Genomic DNA, 19,614 nt, shown 5'->3' on the forward strand with positions numbered 1-19,614 from the left:
TAATATTCACACATAAGACTTCAGTAATTTTGGAAAAATCAGCACGGGTTGTAAGTTGTGCCTGGAACAAGCAGGTGTAATCCTGGAAAGATAAATATAATCCAGTTGCTAGAACTGATTCCTTTAGCATTTTATCAAAATCCCTGTTGTAGCAACAGCCTTATTCTGTTTTTTCCATTCTGCTTAACCAGCAGATGACTCAGTCTACAGACCAAGATAATACTGTACAATTATAGCATTCAAAATGGTTTGTGTGTGACTACTCAAAGCTTGTCTTCACTCTGTTTATTGGCTACCAGCACACTAAGCTAAATGCAAGTTAACAAATTCCTAAAAATACTCCAGGGATGAATCATCCCTTTCAAAAGGGTTCTGGAGAGTGTTTACCACTGTGATGGTAAGTCACGGGGTAGCAGGGAAGCCAATTTCTGTTACAGAAAGAGACAAGCTTGAGTCAGCCAAATGCTATGTTACAGTTTCTGAATGCTTTGCCTGGAAGATGGCTATTATGAGTTAACATTCTCAAATTTGGGCAGCTGAAGGAAACCGTTACAGCAAAATTTTCCTGAAGTATCTTGCAGGCCTGATTTTTGCTTCTTTCCACAGGAATCCAGGAATTTTTAATTTTTCTAATTTTCTATTTTTTTTTAAGTTATTTCCAAATCATAAGTGACTCAACATTGTCAGAAAAAAAAACCTGAAGAGTCTGTTTGCTGGGAATTTAGATATTTGCCTTTCAATGATGATATTGGAAAATGTGTGTTCAAATTCATGGCAGAGATGTGTGCCCGAATATTCCCTGCTACCTACAGAGCAGACAGAAGTTTTTTTGAAAGGAAGATATTCATGTGCTGTATCTTTTTTTTAAAAAAACTAGAATTTCAGATAAAGTCTTAGAAACATAACGGTTAAATAATAACAACAAAAATAAAAGTCTAGGTGTAATTAACACTGACATTTCAACCACTGTCCTGTAAAAAATATGCAATAAAGCATAACAGATTTGTTCATCTATCCAGAAGTACTTAATTTTATCCCAGTATTGCGACTTTCCACTCCAATTTAATCTGATAGAACATTATTTACTGTAAGTTAAAGACTGAAGAAATGACAAAAAGCATCATTTATACAGTTCTTTCTGTTTGCTAAATAATTGTTTCACATTTACTGTTTGATCTCTGATAAATGGCATATGCAGACATTCTTCAGCGTGGATTAAGGAGCTACCTCCAATGCTGTTCTGCAGAGCTTCTCTCATGGAGGTTGCCATTCCCACGCATCTGAGATACCAGAAGTGGCCACACAACTATATCATGGCCTCAGTTTGATTGTGTTTTGGGAACCCTGCTCATCCACCTAATTAATGCAGATGGCTCGTGTTTATTAGATGTGTTTAGTAGTACCTTTAGATAACTCAGACTCTAGGCTGGAATAAAGTCCTCAAGGTGTTGCTCAATAAACAGATTATCGACTACAGTTAACATAAAATTATGGTAGGTCTTCCACATTGGAACCTTGACCAGTTGCAAAATAAGACTATGCTGTTCAGATAAATGTGGAAAAAAAGAGGATAAAAATGATATTTAGATATCCTGAATCAAACAGTAGAATATATAGAAGGCATCTCTCAGTCCACTCTTGACACATCTCTCTGTTCATGCTCTGCCCGCCATCTGACAAGCAAGAAAGGGAAAGTAGGCATTTACCTTGGCAAATTTGAATAAGGTTTTTGAACAATAAGGTAAATTAAACAGAATTTTAGAACAAAATTTTGAAAATAGAGACAATGTGAATGAGTTTATACTCTGACATCTTCTTCCCTACCGTCATTCACTGCAACCAAACAAGTTTAAAATTCCTCAGAGATGACCAGTGAGATGTGTCACTCAAAGGGACATAGACTGGTATCCTCACCTTCACAGACCAGATATCCTCGATCCTTTGCATGGAAACTACTGACTGCTTTGAGGTTAATTAATTGTATTTCATAGTGAAAAAAATCAGTAAATCTATATTTCAGAATTAAAACCTTTTTTTTCATAATTGTATATATGCAATTTAATCATACTCTCTTTGTCCCTTGGCTCCACCCTCTCACAGTTGCACTTTAACAAGCAGGCTGATGCTTGCATTGAGATGGTGTTATAAATCTTTAAGAAAGTAGCCTATAAAAATTCTCACTTGTGCTTACAGATCCCTTGTCAGAAGGAAAAGTGTTACCTAAGATGTGCTGCAGCCTTGTTTGCAGAGGCAGATCTGGGGAATTGACTGCTGGAAAGCATTTCTGTGAAGAGTAAATGAGGATATCTTTAGATAATCACTTATGATTGAGACTTTGAAATGTACACCAGAAATGTTTGTGATAGTAAAACCTCCCACTTGATCCCAGTGGGGATTTGGAGGAAAGTCTGCTGGTGTTAAGTGATGTGTTTTAAATTTCCACTGTGGATGCCCAGCAAAAGTCCATTGCAAAACCTTTGCCCTTAGGTTGATGTGAACTGCAAGCTCTTAGCTTGCATTTGTCTGGTGATGCATTTGCTGTCTTGCTGTCCTTCACAGATAGTACTTTGAAAGAGGTGCTCTAATGCAACTTCAAAGAGTGAGATGCAAAATAAATGAGCCTGCAGGCAGAATGCTACTTAACAGCCTTCTGGGAGCTGTTTATCAGAGTGCAACTCTGCCTCACATCCATCCTTACCACCACCACTGGTTGTAGGGATGGCTCAGAGCACTCATTGGAACGCTTAACAGTTGCAAACTTACCAAATAGTCCAAATGCATGAGGGGCCAGGAGATGAGTGTTTCAAAACTTTCTACTTCAGAGTTCTTTCTTTCACTTTTTTACAACCTAGCAAAGGCAGACAAAAGACCAATGCCCCTTATAGGATTTAGAACCAAAGAAACATGTCATTGGAAATTTAGCACACTCCAAAATGAGAATACTAAGTATTTATTTGGTAAACATGTAAGAAAAGAAATAGGTATTAATGGAAAATTTGTAATGATAAATTGATATTAATAAACACTTTACCAAGTAGACCACTCAAAAGCTGGTTTGACCTAGGAATATAATTCCTGATGACTCCCACTTGCCCCATACTTCTGATTCAAATTCTACTAAAGAAAGAAAGACAGGTATTGATGCCAGTAAAAATGTAGAGCAAAAATACCACATAGGCCTAAATGTAAGTAAGCAGCTGCAAAAGCACCAGTGTCTACAAGCCCACCTTCAGATTGTAAGTGTTATATATTCCCACCTCACAACCTCTAATTAAGGTTAAGATTCATTTCAATAGCAGTCATAGCTTTACACTAAATTTACTTTCTCTTTTTTCTTATTTCTCACAAATATATGATAGTATTAGAGCAGTCCTCAAACAAGAAAAAAAAAGTATTCAGGAATAAAATTATATACATATGAAGAGATAGTCCCACAGAAAAATGCTTGAAGTGGAAGCACAGATAATTGTCTGAAGTGTGCATGGTTTTCTCAATTGCATATGCATTTTCCATAATTAGAGCTGCATGAATAACAGTTTTTTTCTGTTTACTGGCAGCTCTAAAAACAGACCTAATCAATGAATGTGCAGGCATCAAAGGACTTTTAGTATTGATTAAAGTCAAAACGATTTGGTTTAAAAAAAATTTTAAATTAAATATATTCCTTTTTTACTGAATTTTTAACAAGAACAATTGGCAAAGACATGAATTTACAAAGCACTTCAGTACAGCTGTACGTATATTTTTCCATGCAGAATTCTGCCTGAAAAGGCTTATACAAATCACAAATTAAGAAGTTACAGTGTGTTTAAAAACTTCCGACAAAAGGTCAGAATTCAGTTTTGTACCAGTCACCAACACATCGTATATAATTTCCATAATTTCCAGTTTTGTCTCATTTTTTCCTATTTATTTGTATTATTTTTTTCTTAATTTTCTTATTTTCAGTCCTCTGTTGAGCTTCTGCCTGTGCCTAGTTTATTTTACTTTGGATGCACATGTGCTAGCAGTGAAATCAGACCATTTATACATTTAAAATCAAAGAGAATAAACAGTCTGCTGTGCCTCAGTATTTCTGGGTTTGATATGGTTGGCACTGCTATAGTCTGGATTCGTTTATATTTTTTATACTCTTCAAGAATTAGTCACCTTGTTGACCTCCTGGTACTGGGAATAGCTAAGCAAACAAATGGAAGAGAGAACCTTACTCAACTGTTAGACTAAGCAAAGGTGACAAGGGAATCACTAGGGTAGGCTCATACATATGCACGGTCAAGGTGTCATCCTGACAAAGTGTCTTTTTACACTGCAGTCTTACAATTTATGCTGTCAGCAAGTTTTAGAAGTGAAATACATGTATTTCATTGTTAGAATTAAAAGGAAAGCTTTAAAGTCCTTCTCCACTGCCTTTTTTTTTTTTTAAGCAAGGTATTAAGTAAAAGTGCTGTTAATGCAAAAACAGAGAAAAGCATGCAGGGAAAGGTCAGTGTGATAGACACTTAAAGAAGTGCTGCTGATTACTCATTAAAGCTATCTGCAATGAGGATTTTAAGCAATGTCTTTGCTTCCACTGATGTCCTGCAGTCTCTCCATCAAGAATCAAAAGCATTGGGGACTTGATAAGAGATAAACAAATGCATAAAGTTCAGGGGTGCTCGAATTCATCCTTCTTCACTGAAAATTACAATTACGTCCTCTTAATTAGAATTGTCTTGTTGTATTGCTGTGTGTGCAATAGCAGTGTGCTAGAGGCTTGAATCCAGATGACGATGACAAGGTGAGTTGGAGTTCTGGCTCCCCAGAACTGTGGTTCCTGGTGGTCTTGGAGCTCTGACCATTGGCAGCGACTTTAATGGAAAAAATATGTCTGCCTGTATTATTCAGAAGTAATTAAAGATTCAGTCTTGTGCAAGTATTTTATATATGGCAGTATCTCAACTTTGGTTACACTGAAAATATGGCATGCATACCTTTTTCTACAGAAAGGAGAAAAAAATCAGGTTGTTGCATGAGACATGTAACAGATGAGCACTGATACACTGACATACTGATAGTGACTGAGGATACCTGTGGTACAGATATCCTATCACTTCAGGTGGCTCTACCATCAACCCTCTGCATGTTAAGAAGCATAAGAAAAACTACACCCTAAGCTGAGCAATGAAACACAAATTTTAACACAGTGAATTTACAAGTTCAGTAAGTTGCTTGAAGAAGGGAAAACCAGCCCACAAATGTTTTCTACCCACTTGGAGCCACTGGCTATGTTTCCTTCATATATCATAGAAAAATGCTGTCAGATATCCCAAAACTCTACGGTGAGTTAGTCACAAGTCTCTGTAGTTAAAGGGAAAAAAAAGATAGGAGAGAAGGGAATAGGGAAATGGAGACAACGTGTGAACTTTTTTAGAAAATCTAGAAATTGCAGAAATTTTCCTGTCTATCAAAACAAACAAAATCAAAGGAACCAAACTTCTATCTGATAACATGTGATTTTTAATTGTTTGATAGGGAAGGTATCCCTGGAGGAATTTGTAACTTCAAGAGTAATTACCAGCAATGTTTTGACTGCTGATACCTTTGGGCAGCAATTTGTTTCTGTTTAGTTTTAGAGTACTGTCACGTCAATCAGATCTATGGCGTCATTCACAGGAAATTGTGATACCTAGACTAAGGAAAATACATGTTAGAATGCACGTCCTCCCATCCATGTTTAAGATAGAGTCATTTCATCTAGCTGCTCTTTTAAGGACAGAAGACTGGAAGTGTTAATTGGAGAGATGAGACATTCATTAAGCATGAAGACGATAGGAAACATATTTCGTCTCTTTTCCTTTGCACAGTTTTATTTACAGATGCTGATAGTTCTGTAATTGTTATTTATCATATTTCTTTGCACAACATTAATGAATCAGCATTAAACATTTATTTATGAAGTTCAGCAAAATCTCTCACCCTCCCTCCTTCCTTCTACGCATCTGTTCCACAGCTCATCAAAACTAACTGCAATTTCCATCAGTTTGTTCACTGATATCTAACCAAGAAAAGTTAATGTAGATATACAATCTGTATGTTAGAATTTTGCAAGAGGCAGTGGAAAAATTGTGGTTTGTTTGTTTTTTTCTTTTATCAATTTCATATAGTCAGTCTGGCTGTTTGTGTATAATGTTCATAACTGACACTTATGTTACTTTTATTAGACCTTGAGGTCATATATTACGTTTTGAATTTTTGATTATATATCTTAGAATAAATATTTAAAATATTAATGTAAAAGTATTTTCTATGGATGTTCTACATATTGATTTAAAATAGTTGAAAATGTTCCTAAAATTAACAACCTTTCTATTTTAAGTCCTCAAGTGGTATAGTATCCATTGCTGCTGTTTCTAATACCTTGAGGTCCCACTTACTAGAAGATGGAGAAAATTTTCCTTTTTTTAGTGGCAGATTACTGAGCTATGGGGGCTTTACTCAGTAGTTTAACTGTAGGGTACAGAAGTACATCTCACTCTTACAAAAAGATTCCCATCCTATCCACCTCCTACCTCCACACCAAGCCAGATTTTTTCCTGTGGGAAGAAAGACTCACAGAGACTGGAGCATCTCTGCAGCACATAGAACGCTTTAAGTGTTGCCATGGGAAGTCTGTGGCAGGGAGGGATTTTTCCTGTGTTCAAAGAGACTGATCCATCCTTGTTTGGAGAACTGCAGAACACCAGTACACAAAGATATGAATAAAAAAATATCAAAATTATCAAAAAGCTACTTCAACTGTAATCTCTGTGATTATTGTGACTTAGCATTGTATTAGCACCTAAAGACCCCCATTCCATGTTACAGAAATTGTTCAGATATACAGTGAGCGAATCCATCCCTTCCCCAAAGGATTCAGCTACTGGCAGAGAAGCAAAATGTTTTCCAGTGTGTTACAAAAGATAGCATGCTAGATTGTGCTCCTAGGACTGGAGAACCCTGCAATGTTTGGCAAGTGACTTTATCACCTGGTGCCTGTTTCCTATTCACAGATTTGGGCTGTGACTGTGTCACTCCATGTTGCAGTGTTTCCAGATTTGCAGGTGCAAATAATTATAAAAGGAAATTAGGAAACAGTGTTGGCAAATAAGGCAGCATTAAAGAAAACATCTGTTAGGGATCTGGAAATATAAAAGGTCTATCTGTTCCCTAGCCATGCATTCAATCTGGTTTTTTTTTTTTCTATGAGAACCGTAAAGTAAAGTCTTATATAATCTGCCACAAGAATCATCCATGGGAAAGAGAGTTCTGGAACACTGTAGGAGAAACAAATTCAGTGAAGGTGAAATTGAAGAGGCAGATAAATAGTAAAATTTTCAGATCCTAATCATGTTGTTCCCCAGAAAGAATATGACCCTTTTTTAAAGCTTTTATCTAGACATTTTCTAACTTTTATTCACTCTATACTACAGTATGATTCCTGAAAGTCACTCAAATAAAACTTTTATTTATACTGGATTTGAACTCCTTTCATATTCCACCAGAAAGTTTCAGAGTGAAAAAATCTAAGAAAGTCAGAGATTAAAGATAACTTTAGCTTGTTCCAACTTAAGTGAATGAAATAAAATCAATGAATGTAATAAAATCAGAATATTATGAAACTGTTGGTTGTTTTTGCAGATTCCTGCTCTCTTTATCCTTTAAAGAATAACGAAAATATCTTCTTTACTGCTAGACAAGACAGGAAAGCTGAAATTTTTTAATTATTCTTAATTTCACAGACAGGTCTTGAAGGAAATCTAAAAATGAATACCACATGCTGGGCACTGTGTCTCACGTGAGAGCACACAGAGTAATAAAGCAGGATGCAGGGGATATTAACCTGTGTTGGGTTTGGGATGACTGATATCATTGCAGCCATTGGATTTTTTCAGTAAACGGGACAAATTGTGGAACCTGAACTTCACTGCTTTATCTGTGTAACAGCTCAGCCAGGATCTGAGGTCTGTGCTGCAGGGAGGGCAGAGCAGGGGTGTTAGCCCAGGACATCCGTCCCACCAGGCAACTGAACATAGTGCCTTGGACTGAAGGCTGTGCTTCAGCATTTGCAAAACTTTGCACAAATTAATAACTCTCTGGTAGGTTTTGGAGGCTTGTTCGGACCGCTACACTGTGTGTGCCACTGTCACCTTACCTGTGTGTGCCACTGCCACACCCCTTCTCAACTGCGTCTTGAAGATACCACCCAGACAAAGTGCAGAACAGAAATGTCCCATCTCTGGCTGTGCTCAGTGTTTTTGTTTGCTAATGGGCTGTGCCTGGATCACTTCAGGATACAACGGTGGAGACTTTGAACTCAGTAGATCGCTCTTGTTACAGTGCTGCAGCCCAGAGCCTGTCACCAGGGCTGAAACAAGAATGAAGAGACTCCAGGAAAAGCTGTTTAGCACAAAATCCATTCTGTGTTAACATAATTGTATTCCAGTGTCAGGGAACCCTTAGCTTTAGCAGTTAAGGAATATCTGCAGTTTGCTCCATTATACAGTGTAAATAAAGCCCTCATGGTTCTCATCCTCCCTCTGTTCCTTCTATTCATAAAGGCTGAAAAAATAGGTTCAACAATCATATGGTAAGCTTCAAAATGGGGTGACAATAACACTGTTGAAATGCATTCAGTCTCTATACATTTGTAAGTAAAAAGGCAAACAACCCTGTCATACAGCAGATTCCCACTGATGGGTGGGGTGAGGTGGAAACAGTTCTGCAGGTGGGTTATGTGGGAGGAACTACTAAAGCTTAAAGGAACACCATGGGCATATTCCATGCTTGTCTAAATAGACTTCAGTGCAGATCAGCTTGCAGTGTCATAATATCCGGATTAAAAATACTTCACATACTTGAATATAAGTATTACTTAAATATAGCAAGCTTGGTGGAATAGACTTGTCTTTCTCAAAGGATTTCAAGTTGCAGTTCCAAATTGAATGGGTTCAGTCTCACCACTCTGTGTGTCATGATTTCCCTTGCATAGGTGGAGAAATCAACAGTGAAATAAAATGAATTATTTGTTTCAGATCATGCAGAATTTTATAACAAAGCTGTGATTGCTTGGCTTTATGATTCTACAGTAAAATCATATAATGGTCAACTCCTGCCTTGGAGTTGCTCTGACTGTTGTTGTTAGAACCATTTATATTTTCAGTCAGATTAAACATGTGTTAAACTGTACTGCCCAGCTAACAAATCAAATCCACAGCATTGAAATAGGCTATAGTAATTTTTAATACAACTCCATAGACTACTCTGACTTTACACCACGGATAAATTGGCACACTTCTTGGTCTCCAGTGAGTTTGAATCCTTATGGGAAAAATATACTACATTTGTTCCTTCTTTCCAAGAATATCAGTTTCCAATTTTATTCTCCTTAAACAGTCAGAAGGTACATCTGTAGTCTTCTCTCCTATCTTTTATAACCTTACCTTTTAAAAACTGTGACAGTAGATCTCTGACTAGTTTAAACATTTCTCAATTACATTGTGAAGCTGAACAGCTCATTCATAGCTATTCTTATCCTTCCTTATTTCTTCATCATTCATCATTTAAAAGGCTGTTTCTGAGTTAATCCTCTGTGTCCTTTTGTTTCGAGTTGTGAATATTCATTTGGTTTAGGGAAGAGACAAATGTGGATTATCCTTTAAACGGTGCCTCAAGGTTAAATTGGTTGGGAAAATAAAGGATTCCAAAAACCAACTAAACAAAAGAAGTGTTATCCCAAACTCTGGCATTCCGCAAACTTGTCTCTTGGCAGCACTGTAAATATGAGTTCACAATCTCCATGGAAGATTGTGAAGATTTTATTCCACCACTGTGCTTTTTCATAAGAAACTAAAAGCCTTTTTTTTTTTTTCTGAGATGAGAAAACTACAGCTAACAATGTTGACTCTGGGCTGATCATAATAGGAGTTCCTAGTTAATATCCCACCAAGGTGAGAAAAAAACAGTTTACACTTCCCAGAACTACTTTGTCTTCAGAAAAAGGCTGCCCTGAAAATAGAATGACCTCAACTGCAGCAATTCACACCCAGTCCAGCCTCTGAAGGCCACCTTAGCAAATATAACAATCTAAAATGAGTGGTTTCCCTTTCTTGTTGTTTTTAATAACTTTTGAAAGACTTCTGAAAGTCTCAAGTTTGATGTGTCACTGCCAAATGACAGAGATCTTTTCTCTGAAGATTTTTTCTTTCATATATATGCATCCTAAGAGATTTAAAATGCAGAGATTGTGGAGTTCTCCTTCCACCATGGGAGTCAGTTTCTTTTTATGAACAAGTGACTCGAGACTAGATTCTTGCTAGATCTTCAAGTGGAACCACTTCTTTTTCCAAGAAGGAAAAGTCCTACTTTTATATCTCCTCAGGGTTTCTGCTTTAATATTCCTTTGGGTGATGGCAGTGAGGCTTTAGTGTGCCACTACATCAGTTCTTGATGATGTGACATGTAGAAAAGGTTTAGACATAGCCAACAATAGTTACATACTAAATATATTAGGCACAGATGTGGAAGGCAAGAAATAGCTCAGCTCTGGTACAATGTCTGTTCTTTGAGACCATACTTGTTGAAGCATCATAAAACATACAGTAAAGGAGAGTTTTGCTTCAGGGACAGTGTTTTGCTTACTGTGTCTTTTTATTAAGTAGGGTGAGATGAAACATTACTTTCCACAGAGAAGCTTGAGTGAAGAAGATCAAGAAGTCTTTCATCTTGTTTTTTTTACTGTTGGGTTTTTTAATTCATTATCTATTTTTTGTGGCACTTGCTTTTCCCAAACACGTGAAGGAAAAGAACACTCGGGAAGTATCAAAGTCACTGGCTTTTTCTTATCTTTTTGCATTTTATTCTCTTTTCTCTGGCTTTAATCTCTGAGTAGAGAGGGAGAAGCTGCATGCAGAACATTGTCAGGAATAAAGAATGGAAGCAAATCTTACCTTTGCCTATCCCTATGAAGACGGTCGACAAAATCTATTTCCAAGAATCCTATGTAGTCCATTTTCTTGAAAGAGTACATTATTAATATCACTCTAGTCTTGTGGTATGTGCTGTTAGACATTGAAGAGGGCTTTTTTTATGGTTCAGTGAGGAAAGTTTATTACTTTTAAGACATTTTGGTAGTTGAGTCTCCCTCCTCCATTCCCTTCCCTGCCTCTTCCACTTGGAAGTGTTAGTTTTTCTGAGTGTACCAAAGTGAGACTGGAAAAATTGAGGGGGATTTACTCCAGCAAGGTTGCACCAGATCTGAATTGAAAAGTCTGTGAAGAGACATGCATAGACACCATAGTTTCATTAATCCAAGCTGGATAAAAGGTGCTAGGCTGAGACTCACCAAGGACAAGTTGGAATCACTAGAAAACTTTTTTCAACAATTTTTTCCCAAGGACCTGAATCTTTAATTAATTTAGACTCTCAAATATTCCTGATGTTAATGTAAATAAAAAGACATAAAAAGACAAGTGCCAAGAGGTTTTTAATCTTGTCCCATGCCCCAGGTTTTGGCCATGTGCATCTCACCATTTTGTCTAAGCCTTCTGAAACCACCGTAGCGATAGGGAGTTCTATAGCCTACAGCAGCCCTGGGAATAGTGACCTAATAAACCCTGTTTTAAGTTCTGTTGGCTAACCACTATTTATATATAAATATAAATATATTTTTATATAGTTTTATTTATATACAATAATGATTATTATACATATAATGGTTGCTTCCTTTTTTTTTTTTATTTTTATGTTCCTTTCCTAATTGTGCATTTTTTATGTGCTTGAGAGGAAGTTACGATGGAAGATAAAACTAAAACTTGCAACTGGAGATCCAAAGTGAATAAAAGCTAAGTGCTCTGATAATCAGTACTTCGGTCACTTGCACAGAACTCTTGTGCCCTGTTTATCTTGCTGATCTCTTCGGGGCCTGATCCTCTCTTGTTGCCAGCATCAGCATAGTAACACCATCTGTGTGGACTATTTAAGGTAGAACAGGATTTGAGAAGGTTTTTGTGTTTGATTTCCACCATGAACATGAACACCACCAAAAGAAGGGCATTCCAGACAGGAGAAATGGGACAAATATGAGGGTGATCCATTGTTCAGCAGATCCTGTTCTCTAATATTGTGGGCGAAAATTCCAACAAGTACTTGCTAGTGCTTCAACTACACTATTACTCCTATTCCTTAGGACTTTCCAGCTCTTTCTGTGGGAGAATATCACACCAGGCCCAACCAGGACAGAAACCTGATATTCACTGTAGCTCGGGTGTTTCAGCAATGAATGGAAACAATGCATGGTGCCATGTTTACCATATAGGCAAAATGGGCTCAGAGGCAAAGAGGTTCTGCTCCCTGGGCTGGAGGCTGTCACATATCTGAGCTGGTTACTAATTTAGTAAACAATGCAAATCATACCAACCTGCGAGTGAAAAACATGCAAATTCACCTGTAGATCTGTGTAGTCACTTCATCTATACAAAATAAATTGCTAAAAAAAGTTACTGTGCCTCAGGGACTCAGAGACCATATCTACTTATAAAGCACAGGGAAATACGAGCGTTGTATATTTTACCAAGGGGAGGTTTTTTTCTTTCATTTCTTAAAAGTAACTTATAAAATCTTCCCTCATATTTGAAAATAGAAGAAGTCTTGCTGTACTGGTGAAACTTAGTTGGCTTCTTGTAGGCATATTGTGTTGCTAAGGCTAAAAGAGAAAAGCTTTCTTTCAAATAATGATTTAGAAGGTTGAAGGAAGATTTCATATCAACGAATTGAAGTTTCTTTCTTCTTGTTGTAGCTTTTATGAGTCTGAATGAAGCACTTCTCAGGTCTTTGAGACTTGTATCTGAAACTGTAATATATGTCTTGTTTCCAATGTGACCTTTAAGGTTTTATATTTTTGATAGGCTGCTGTTCACAGCAGGGAAAAATGGCACTAGGAGATTTTTTTATGGCAGAATAAAAATGTGTTTACCTAAAGAAAAAGCAATACAGAGTGTAGACTTTTATTTCTTTTAAAATGACAGGAAATCAGACAAAGCTTCTCAGAGAGTTTTTTAGGAACTTAGTTCACAACCTGTAGCAGATCTCATCAATGCTTGGGGTTAATTCACTCATTTTGTTCTTTGAGAGACATGTATTTATATATATTTACTCTTCAGGAAAGATATTAGACTCAGGTTTGTTGAAATTATAACTTTTCTTCAGTGGTACAATGGAATAGCAGTTCTATTTGATTTAACCAGAAACTAATATGCTATGGGTCTTTGTCTCCTTGAACTGACTGGGTGAGTTCATTTGGCAAAAGGATTACAGGCCAGGAACAGTCATTATGTGGCTGTGCTGTCCTTTGCACTTAATACAGACACATAAGTTGTGGATTTGGATGTCCTAATTAATCTTGACTTTGCTCATCTCTGTGGGGAATTATGACAACCAAAAGTCTGCCATAAAAGCAGAAAGAGATAATATGGTTTAGCATTGGTCTATCCATTTCATCTTTATTTTGGTCAAGGAGTGCTATGGTACCACTCATCAGATCTTTTTGTAACCACGTCATCGTCTAAGTGAGAATTATAGTACTGTTCCCATTCTCCTTGATGTTCAGCAAAGTGCCTCAGGGACTGTAATAAGAGATAAAAAATCTCTTTGAAAAAATTTGGCTACCTGTGACACTGTCAAGGTTTAGCCAAATGTATCTGGGGTTCAGATTTCACATAGAATTTTCCATTTAAACTTCCTGGTCTGGTCAATAATATTATGAAGAAAAGACTCAATAAGTACGAGCCTCATTTCCAGACCTTTGGTATTCTGGGTGCTTTTTACCCAGCTTATTACTTTGTCATTTCTTTCCATTGAAACATGAATAATGATACTCTACCCACTATATTTGTTGTAATAGGTTCTATAATAATGGACAGATTTAAAATGTTGCATTTTCACCCCAGTGTGTATTGTTCTTAAGTTACCTATATATTTCTCAGCACACCAGATATGATGATTTGCTGATCACCTCCATCAGTGTGTGTCACATTTGCTGTTTATACTGAAATGGACCACATTTAGGAGAGTGTTGCAGTATAACACCCATCAAGAGGAGAGTATAGCACCCATCAAGCAGCAGTGTCAGCAAGTTTTCTTTCATGCAAACTTAGAATCCCCATGGATGTTCAGAGTCACCACCTATTAAGTTCTGAACAAGGAGGAATAGCGAGGTCACAGAGAGAAAAATAACATGCAGCTTGTAATTCAGCCCAAAGTCCCTATGAAAACACATGAAAGACATTTATTACAGCTTTTCAGAAACTCACATGACAGCCAGTTGGTGGTATTTTTGGTAAGGTAGAATTATGTTTATTATCTATGGAAATCCACAAAACACAACTTTCAGTAAATGAGTTTCAAATACCTCATACTCAGCAGGAAAAGTGTAACTGCCAAAGTAATTATTTAAAGTTACTGAAAACACAGTGTGTGCAGATAAATACTCCAAGATGATGTAAATTTTTAATGTAACCTGTTCTACCCTTCTGTGTCTGCTTTAATTTACAACCTTAATTTCACCATGTAAATCACTAAGCTATGTCACAGGAGTTTTTAAAATATGGCATCTAAGTTTACAGAACACTGTATCCTGTTTACAGGTCTCCTAACAAATGTCCAGGAAAATCTCAAATAACAATGTCTTTGTGGCAGTTCAGCTGCCTCTATTTCCACTGTCCTTCTACAAAGTTTCCAAACAAATAACTCTGCTAAGTCTAAATTTTGAATATCTTATATTTTCTTTATTTGACAGAAAATGCATTAACATTATAAACATGCATTACTAGCAAAATAAAAAGAATAATGAATTTCAATTTACCTTAGTATAAATGGAAGTAGGAGAATGAATGATAAAACTGGTGCTAAGAAACTTTGGGGATTTGATTCTCCACAGAAAATTTCAGCAAAGTGTTTGGCCCTATTTATGCTCACTGAATTCAAAAACGAGCATTTATGTCTTCTATATTGAAGTGTAACTGTGAAATCAATATCCAATATAGTTAACATTCAGGTAAAGCAATTTCGGTTTCATCATTTCTACAGAGGTTTCATACAGAAACAGTATTACTATTTAAAGGTAAAATATAGTGAAGGATAAATGGATTGAAAATACTATCTCTAGAGAGATTGAAACCCAAACTGTAAATATTATGAATATTCCATGGTGGAGAGATGTTGGGATGTGCAGGATGCAAACGTACTTTACCTTGACAATGGAAAGTATTACTCACCTTGGTGTTCATTTTAACAAAGTTCTCAAGTGAAAATGGTTTTGTGTATATACAGACTTTGAAATGTATACTCAAACTTTAATTCAAATCTTCCAGTCATCCATGAGAGCTGTTTCCAAAAATGTTGGTTTCTTCATGAGTAGAGCAGGTGGAAGAATACACATGGGAACTTGAGATTCCAGAGAAAGTTCAAATCTGAAATTACATCACACACATTTTGCTATTCAAAAATCATTCACAGCCATGGGATCTGACAGGGCTTCATTATATTCAATGTGTAAATTCAATGTGTAAATGTTCTGCATTGCATAACATAGGTCTCCACATGTCATAACAACCAGTATCAAACGCTTTTTCCTAGAATCTTAAATGTTAATGTATAGCTTCCTCCATCTTTCTTTGTCAGTTAATAGTAATAATAACAATAATAATAATAATAATAATAATAATAATAATAGCAATTAAATATAAACAAGATTGAAAAGTTTTTGTACACATAAGCACATAAGCATTTCTCACTAATTTATCTGCTATATATACATGCTGTTAAGGTTCCCAGTATTATTTGATAGACCTGTCTTCTTTCATGAGTATTGTTATCAGACAATGACAAATCCATTGGTTCTGGTTGTATCATGCTCTGATGCTCAACCATCTCAATCTGCTATAGTTGCTGGCTGAGACCTTCTTGGTGGGAAAAAATCTGAGGCACAACAAAATAACTCAAAACAAGACATTTTGTTTATCTCTCTTTTCCTGGAGATGTGTCTGCTCATTATGTAAGGTTGAAGTGACACTTCCACGTGAGTGGAATAGGATACCACCTTAGGATACTACTGTTGTTTAAAATACACTGTTCTGCACTGGGGACATGTATCTTATTATTTTCCCTGTATGGCTTGCTCAGAGAACCCCTCATTAAGTGGATCATTTTACGTTGCTTAATTTACCTTTTAGTGAATCTAAAAGTCCTTAGAAAATATAACATAAATCTCTGACTTTTGGCTTACTTTTTGAGGTTGAGACTGAATAAATTACCAACAGGTCTCTATTCTGGATTCAGTGGTGCTGCTCCCTAATTTAACGTCATTAAATATGGCTCTATTTTCTACTGAGTCATTAAAGTGGACATAATGGTGACTTGAGGTGACATAGAAAAGCCTCCACTTTTCTAAAAATGGCTTAAACACACAGCTAAACTGTAGTTTCCCATCAGACATTTAATTTTAGCTATGCCATGCTTAATGAAAAAGACAGCCTGCTGGTAGATGGCTGTGTTCATGGTTTTTGCTTCTTATCCCTTGGCTACTAAAGGAAATGTACATAAATTTCCCTTGTAGCAGAGGCCAATATCCCTGATGATATCTTGAGTCCAACTACTAAGCTACAGCATCACACCCCACCACAACTGTTCTCTCCTTGCTGCATCACCAAGGTTGAACAAGAAGAGAGAGTCTCAGATCTTGCATTTCTCCTAGCCTGGTAGCTGGTGATGTCTCCTTAGTCTTTGGAGATATAAGTTCAGCTATTACAGGTGCTACATGCTTTAACTTGCAGACCAAAGTCCATTTAAGTAGTTAGCACAGACTTCTCAGGTTCCCTGGCTCAAACTCGGTGATGTCTTTGCATTTTAGGCCTGTATTAAGCACATCTACCAAATCAGTGATTCAGGAATGTGGTTCAATCTTACCCCATCAAGTCATTAGGGCTGGTGTGTGAAAGTAGTAGCAGAAAAAAAAAGAGATAAACTCAGCTGGTTAGAGCATGGTGCTAATAATGCCAAGGTCACAGGTTTGATCCAGTCACATAAGAGCTGGACTCAATGATCCTTGTGGGTCCCTTCCAACTCAGATACTTTGTGGCTCTATCGTGAAATGGAGGTACCTACGGGTATGTGAACACTGATAGCCTCTCAGGCCCTAAAGTGGATCAAGAAGGATGATTTTGGGTCTGTCTATCTACAAAATGAAGACATATAACTTCCACCAGAGTTGCACTTTTGCTCATTAAGTGCAATTTTGGATCACTCCCTCAGTATTGGCTTTCCTTAACCAGACGAGGCTTTGAGCAAAAGCTGCCTTCTACTGAAGCCTTTAAAAGGTTCAGTTCTTAATTCATCTCACAGTATTTCCTGACCTTAGTAGAGAAATGAACAACACGCAAGCAAAATAATAAATATGTATATAAAGCATAGGGAGGTTTTGGTGTTTTGGTGTTTTTTTTCTGTTTTGGTTTGGGGTTTTATGTTTTTGTTGTTGCTGTTGTTTGTTGTTTTTTGCTTTGTTACTGTTACTGTTGTTTTTCTTTTCTTTGTTTGGGTTGGGTTTTTTTAAAGTCATAAAAATTTCAGTTGGCAAACATTCTGATGCACTTCTGTATATGTTTAATTTCATTTTCGTTCTGGCTGGAAAAAGAACCACAGCAAACCCAGTGAAGATATTTATAATGCTTTAATGTATGGGGCATAAGAGGACGTTGCTACATCTATATTGTCAGAACTATTCAAGTCATAAATGGAATCGGGCTTTTTAAAGTCATGTGGTAACAAATGTTTATATTTAGGAAAAACTACGTGTTTCTTCCCTGCTAAAACTGCTAGATATCAGAACAATATACAGTCTAAAGTAATTGTCCACACTCTTACAAATTAAAATGTCATGTATGTGGCATAGAAAATCATTGCTGTGGGATTCCCTAATATGCTATTATATTACGTAAGTCACCACATAACAGAAACAGAGGACAAAAGTGTTCTTGTAAATTCAATAACAAACCTTTTTTTTCCCTTCATTTCTATGAATCAGAAGTCCTGAAAGTTTCCAGTTCTTTCTTTTCTGTTCCAATGGCTTGATATATTTACAGTCTTTGTAAGAATCAGAAAGGAAAAAAAAGTCAGTTTTCTGAGATTCTTGAGGTTAAGAGCTATTTAGATCCCAATTTACTTAGGAGTAAATACAGGTGCTGTAAAGACATAACTTCTTAAAGATCTTGAGCTTTATGTAATAAGTTAACTGTTCCAGGTTCCTTAGAAGACATAAACACCATGTTTTCATGTTTTTTCTCTTTACTTTACTTCAAGAGGAATAATGTTTCAGAATTTAGTTTACAAAATGCAGCTGGAGTTGGCATTACAGTTGGGAAAAGCTCAACATCATAGCCCACAAAGGGAATTTCTTGGGTTCATCTCTGAGGGTGTGTTGCTGTATGGGTGTTTGTGTTTGCTTTCATTTTGCTTGGATACTGTAAATATAAAATTAGTTTTGACTTTTCACAAGTGATATTCAAATCACCATAAGAACTGCAAAGTACATTCCATCAGTCACATGGCAACTTCTTTGAAAGTTTGTGCTTTTTCTGTCTGTAACATTATATTCTTGAGAAAAATTTTTACTTGGCTTTTTTTTTTGCCTCTCTCTTTTTTTTTTTCTTTTTATTTTTTCTTCTGTGGAAACAAAACAAAGCTCTTGGCAAGGCAGCCTGCACTTACAGCCCTCTTCCTTCTCCTTTGTGAGGCGTGATGTCACCACTTGGCACTGGGCAAGCCATTGTCTCGGCAAGACTCCCATAAATGGCCTTTCTGTGCTCCTGATTTACATGTTAAGAAATCGGATGGGAATTGCTTGCTGTGGTGACTCCCACTTTCCTTTCAGTTAAACATGATTTGGTAGTAAATATCCACAGGATACATTGTTATTCATGGTACATCCTGTCTACCACCTAAGCACTCTTTTTTGTTGTTTTCTGGAACTCACAATTTGAACGGAATTTACAAAATAAAACTCTTTTTCCCTTCTCTCCTTTCTCCCCCCTCTGCTTCCAAACATTACAAATGTTGGCTCTGATGTTTGAATATTTCAATCCTAGAACAAAGACAACTTGTTTCTTTATTTCAGAAGTAAACTCATAATGGTGGCACACTTCCAGAGTGGTGTCTTATTCCTCACAGAGTGTATTTACTATGCCTCTTATAAGTCATGGCAAAGCTATTCTATTTTGAAACTGTTCAGGATTGATTCATTTTATAATGAAGCATTCCCTTCTGGATTGCAAAAATGTGTGGGGTTAAATTGGAAGATAAAGGAGGTTTAGTGATTAAAGAGCTCCTCACAGTCGTCTCTTAGGCTTTGGCAAATAACTTTATCTGGTTTCCACCTGTAAAATGGGAAAAATACTTCTCTGTGCTTTTGCTTTGGGTGTTATTGGGTTTGGGGTTTGTTTGGTTTTGTGTTGGGTGTTTTTTAAGTGATTTGAAGCTTTTAGGAGCAGTAGATACATGTATGTACCAGAACTACCCCAATGGATTCCTGATCTCAGATGAGCACTCCAA

This window comes from Manacus vitellinus, unplaced genomic scaffold (genome assembly GCF_001715985.3).
Source record: "Manacus vitellinus isolate BGI_N305 unplaced genomic scaffold, ASM171598v3 scaffold_3_pilon, whole genome shotgun sequence".
NCBI lineage: Eukaryota > Metazoa > Chordata > Aves > Passeriformes > Pipridae > Manacus > Manacus vitellinus.